Here is a 6,017-nt window from a genome sequence, read left to right as displayed (position 1 = left end):
TTAAGCACCTCAAATAACAGCCGCGGCGAACAGGTTTCATTTGGTTCCTATAATTCTGGGATTGTGATAACACAGAGGCGGCGCACTGGGAAAGTGCGAGTTGTTTTGCCCAGATGAGACATCGGAAGAACCTGATGTCATGAGGAAGGTAAACACTCTGGGAAGTGGATGTCCATTGATGGTAAGCGGAGCCTGGCGGGGATCTGCGGCCCGACAGGTCTCTGAGGGCGGGATGCGGGCTGAGCGCCGCTGGTGGGAGCAGCTGTCACTCCGCTATTATCATGTCTTTCAGAAAAATGTATCCTAAAAAAAAAAGGAAACGTCACTAAAAAGCAAAAGTTAACCCAAACCTCCACTTTAAGGTGTTTTTTTTCCTTCTTTTACTACTACTACTACTTCACTTTATTAATTTGTCCCTTGAAGGGCGATTAGGTTTGCAGCAGATATAATCATTCATCATACATTCATCATACAGCCACGTTCAGATATTAAAAACATACATGATGCGTGCAGAGAAAAACTACATCGGATGCACCAAGCTCATAGCCCACAGAACAAAAAGGAGAGAGAACACTAAAAAGGGAGACTTTTCCAACAACACAAGTGGCAGCATGGACCAAGTTCAAAAACCACAGTGCCACAATTACTACTACTACTGTCATTTAGCAGACGCTTTTATCCAAAGCGACTTACAACTGAGAGAACAACACAAGCACAAAATCACACAGGAGGTCCAGCTGGTCAGACTGCTGGGAGTCCAGTTGGACACAGGTGTAGTAACCAGTAGGATGATATAATAAAGCAGTAACCAATGATATAATAAAAGTACATGAAATTAAATAATAATAAAATAAAAAGAATTGCGTTCGAGTGAGTGCCTTAACAAATTAACCTTAAATCTAACAGCCTACACATTGCTATTTTATTAATGTGCTGTTCCCTACCTTCACATCAGCTCATTCAGGAGGCCTGTTTGATTGTTTAGTCATATGCTGTAATAGTTTAGCATGTAGTCCTCAGACAGGCCATGTATGATGGAAATGATGATAGTTAACATGTGGGGTTACATTGGCATCAGAATCAGAATCATGTTTTTTGGTCGAGTCAGGTCAAACAAGACATGGAATTTGACTGTTATTTTTGCTCACTGAACAGTAAATGTGAGTTGCATTCTGATTGGAGCATCAGTGTAGGATGGCGTTTGTAGACTCGTGTCTATCTGTGGTGTTACTCTTAGATGGTTGCTTGTCTTACGTGTATTTGTAGTAGAGTGTTGAGCGTGTACTTCAGCAATACGTTCATGTAAATCTATTGTCTATTGTCTTTATAACCATAGTACATTTCCCTTTTTTACCGTAAAATGTGGGAGGAGGAGGGAACTTCAAGTGTGGTCACCCTGGGGAACCACACTGAGTTAATCCGGGTCTGAGTTGGACACAGGTGCTGTCACACCAGTGCTAGAATATGTATGTGTATATATATATATATATATATATATAATTATTATTATTATTATTATTTTTTCCCTTTATAAGAAAGCTACGTCTAAAAAGTGTGTGCAGCTTACTAGATGCAGAAGTGCTCCTCAAATGCTCCTTTTAACCAGTTTTATTTTACTTATTTGGAAAACAAAAGATATCAGGGATGTATGGGCTGGGTTGTGACAGTCCTAATCTTCCAAGATCTACACAGTTTGAATAAATGAATGTCTTTGCAACCATTAAATTAAAATGTAATGTGATTGTAATGTTGTGACAAATACTGTATATCACATTGTCACGGATATAAATAATTTTGAATTGGTGATGTAATAATTAATCTATAAAAGATGAAAAAAAACAAAAAAGACATAACTGGATCAGTTCCGTTGTTTTCACTCAACACATCAGAAGAGGAAAAACATGATATACTGGCAAAATGGAAAACTTTTTGTAATGATTGAAATTAGTTAATAATAGGAGTGCATTTGAATTTAAGACGGATCTGTTTGCATTTCTGTGGTTAGTAATTAAAAACAAATATGGTTTTACTTCATATCTGCACTTGACACTGGTTTGGCTTCCTGATGGCGAGACAAGCCCACACCGGTCAGTGGGAGCAGCTGTCACTCCGTTATTATCATGTCTTTTTAATCTAAAAGAAAAGGAATCACGCCACTCAAACGCAAAAGTTCACCCAAAACTTCCACTTTTTTTTTTTTTTTTTTAAACCAGTTTTGTTTTACTTATTTGAAAAACAAAAGGTATCAGAGATGTATGGACTGGGTTGTGACAGTCCTAATCTTCCAAGATCTACACAGTTTGAATAAATGAATGTCTTTGCAACCTTGTAAATCCCCTTAATGAATTCACACATCCACTCCTAATTAACTTGTTCATATATGTAAATCCAGTCATGTCTTTCCCATCATGCACCGTATCTGCTCGTCCCTCAATGCTCCCTCTGTTTGATGTGTTAATTGCACCTGTATGGTGTCCTATAACTGGCCAATAGCTCTGTTTACGGCGATCAATCAACTAACTACACAAGTCTTAGCAGCTTGTGCTCTTGGTCGGGCGCCAGCATCTTATTGGCTGGGCGGCGGTGAGGCGGAACAGAGATGAGTGACAGCTAACGAGGAAGCAGTGGTGGTGGAGGTGGAGGAGGCCAGGCCACTGACAAGTTAACAGCTTCTGACTTTATTCATCTCGCCAGGCTGGATTGCCCTGAAACGCAGCTGCTAAGATGTAGCCGCGCCTTTGTCCGCGCTCGACATGTTCGTTCAAGGCATTAAATATTTTCATGTTGCACTTTTCACGAGGTGACCAGGATAAGTGATGAGGTATTCATGTGCTGTCAGACATTTCCGATTAAGGACTTGCATAATTTCAAACACAGACAATGGTTAAAGGAGAACTTTTTAACCCTGGTCGTCGTGGCCCTTCACAAACAAAGGGCTGAGATGGGGCCTCGGGGCTGATTTTGGGGACTTGGAAAACTTCTTCCAGCAGTATCAGGTTTAGCTTCAGACCATAAGGAGGGGGCCCTACTAACGCTGGGAACTACTGGACCGACGTATCCATCACATGCATATAAACCTCTAACGTTTGGTTGTTTTTCAGGTGTTTTCCTGACGATACTCGTTTCTGTTCTTGATTAAACGACGTGAATGTTTGAAGTCGAGTTCAGGACCGTCTGGGTTCCTGGCCGTGTGGGAACGGACAGTGAATGAGCAGCGAGCAGGAATGTGACCAGCAGAAGGGCCTCTGATGTGCTGCTACCTGCCCGTACACATCTGTCTGCTCTTCGTCTTCCTCTCAATGGCACCCTCGTCTTAGATCATCTCCTCTTACTCCACGCTTGAGTTGCACTTGGCTTGCATGAGGAAAAAAAAGAAGCGGACCAGCTCTCGCCTCTCTTCTCGCTGGCACTTTGATGTCTCAAGTGTGATTGCTCTTGGATTGTCGCCGCTTTCCCTTGAAGGTTTTGACATGAAAAGCAGGCTGGGCTCTCAGGTTTATCCCTCGGCCAGTGATCCAGGACTAAAACAATCAACCTGCTCACTATGGGATACTATTACCAGGGAGAGTGAGGCACCAGGCATAGGGGCTTCCTCAGCCATGAAATACACTTTTTGTTCAAGATACAAACATTTTAGGTGTGTTGATTGAATTATACCAATCCTAGTTCACACTAATAGATTTTTTTTGTGCTCACAGTTGACACTGAAATCATTATTCTAGCAGCCAGAAAATGCTACATTGATGTGTTTGAGCAGAGGTTGACAAAATGATCCAACATTTGCAATGTATTAAAAAGAAATGAGACTAGTAATTGCAGTTAAGATTGACCCAGTCCGATAAGTATGATAATGTGACATGTCATTAACAGCGGAGGCGTAAGTGACAACCCTTAAGCCTCACTTATACTTTCATTAAATATTGAATATGTGCTCATTGCTGTTCAAGCCTGCGAATTACGCCACACAGATAAATTCCCATGACAGCAGAGCTGATGATAATCATCCATCTTTGCATGACATTTGGCAGAAGTCTTGTTTTATGAGCTGAAGTGCCATAGTAGTGGATGAGAAAGAATAATAATAATGTGCTTTGTTCAGATCTTATCACACATAGGCCAGAAAGTTAATCCACTTCAGCCGTGTCTATCAGCGTTGAGAGGAGGGGGAAAGAATCCAGATCATTACATTTAAAAATCATCCGTGTTTTTTTCTTGAAACAGATTATGAGCGTTTGTTTTTTTTCATAACTATGAAACTGTGGTTCACACTTTCTGCTCAAAACCCAACAGCAGACAGACGCTTGACAAACTTTTGTATGTGGAATGGTGGGGCGTCTTTGTTGCACCCCTGTACCTCTTTGGCAGGTATGAGGCAGCGCAAAGTAGCGACAGGCATGGAGACACATGGAACATCAGCATCGTGGGATCTCAGTGTGACATAACCCTACAGCCTCCAAGTGGATGACAAAATGAATAAATTAACAATGAACAAACAACAATTAACTCCCTTCCTCATACTAGTTCCAGCAAGTCCCCTTGTATAACCAGAGTTTTCTAAATGAAGCCCCTACAGGGGACAACGGGGGATCACAGCTCAGATCCAAACAGAGACATGGGCCATTTGTTTGTATTCAGTTAGACTCGCAAGCCTTTTTAACACCTCAGATCTAGATCTAGGCTGTAAATGGAGCAAACGTCATTATGGTATGTTTGCTTATGAACAATCTTAGATGTGGGCCGAGTCTGAGGATGGTCACGCACAAGCAGAGACACTGATACAGCAGCTGTATCTCCACCGCACGGCTCCGGCACAACATGCTCTAAATCCTGAGTGAGCAAGAGACAGAGTTTACAGAAATGGTTGGGGGTTTTTTGTAATTGTAACCCCTCCAAGTGAGGTAACACTCAATCTGAGCAAACAAAAGTCTTATCTGTGCTTAAATTGCCACTTTTTAGTTGTGTTGTGCTAGGCTAATTCACAGTTACCTACATAGAAAGCCTGAGAGTTTTTTTTTGTTTTTTTTTTAACTCTAGCCATCCTGTAGTAAAGTTGGGGGGCTCAACTCTGGACAACGTCAGATGAAGAGCAACACAAAGACAGCATGTCACTAACCGCTAGCTGTCCGACTGTAGAAACGCTGGAACGTTTTTAAATTCAAGCCCTCTGACAGCAGAATAGATTTGCAAGAATAATATTTGCTCACCACAAAAAAATCTTTCAAAATACAATGGATGTGCTTTAAACAAAACAACAAAAAACAACTAATTATTGTGTCCATAAAGTTGCTCACCAATGATTAAGTCAAAAACATTTCATCAACACTTGCTTCTTTTCATTCATCACTGACTCGGTCAGTTAGGCAACTCAGTTCGCTGGTTAAGTTCATGGCTCTTTTTTACACACTTCTGTGAACTTGTGATACATCCTTTCAGTTTCATCCATTTAGTTCTACAGGAACTTTAATCTCTTACGCAGTTTCAAAACACGTCTTTCTGCTGTTTTTCAGAGTGCAAGTTGCCTTGTGTGCATCCAACAACTTCAACTCGTGGTGGATTTTCTAGAGAACTCGTAGGCTGTGCTAGCATCGTGTCCTGGCTAGAATAGCGTAAATAATATGCATGTTTTAAAAAAAACACACTTATTTGAGTTGTTTCACTATGTAATGAAATTGTATTACTACTGTAAGCTGTAAGATCAAGTACATTTACATGAAGCAATAAACGTTTATATAATTAGGGGTGTAGGCTTGTCATTGGTGGCGGATCAGCCAATGGCGAGCCAGCATCACTTGCTCGTCAGTCATCGTCATGCTGAAGCTTAGCTGAGCGGCAGCTAGTGCTGATTTGTATGATTACGCCAGTAAAGCAACATTTGAACTGGGATATTTTGCTTAAAACGTTTTATAGCAGCATCGCAGCGACTCCAGCGTGGATCGGTGGACGAGAGCTGGTAGCCACGGCTAACTTTGACAAAAGGTGGGCTTGCTGGGCCTGTTCGGCACGCCCAGTCGGGTACT

Source organism: Cololabis saira, chromosome 21 (assembly GCF_033807715.1).
Source record: "Cololabis saira isolate AMF1-May2022 chromosome 21, fColSai1.1, whole genome shotgun sequence".
In the NCBI taxonomy this organism is placed as follows: domain Eukaryota; kingdom Metazoa; phylum Chordata; class Actinopteri; order Beloniformes; family Belonidae; genus Cololabis; species Cololabis saira.
This window is presented reverse-complemented; position numbering follows the sequence as displayed.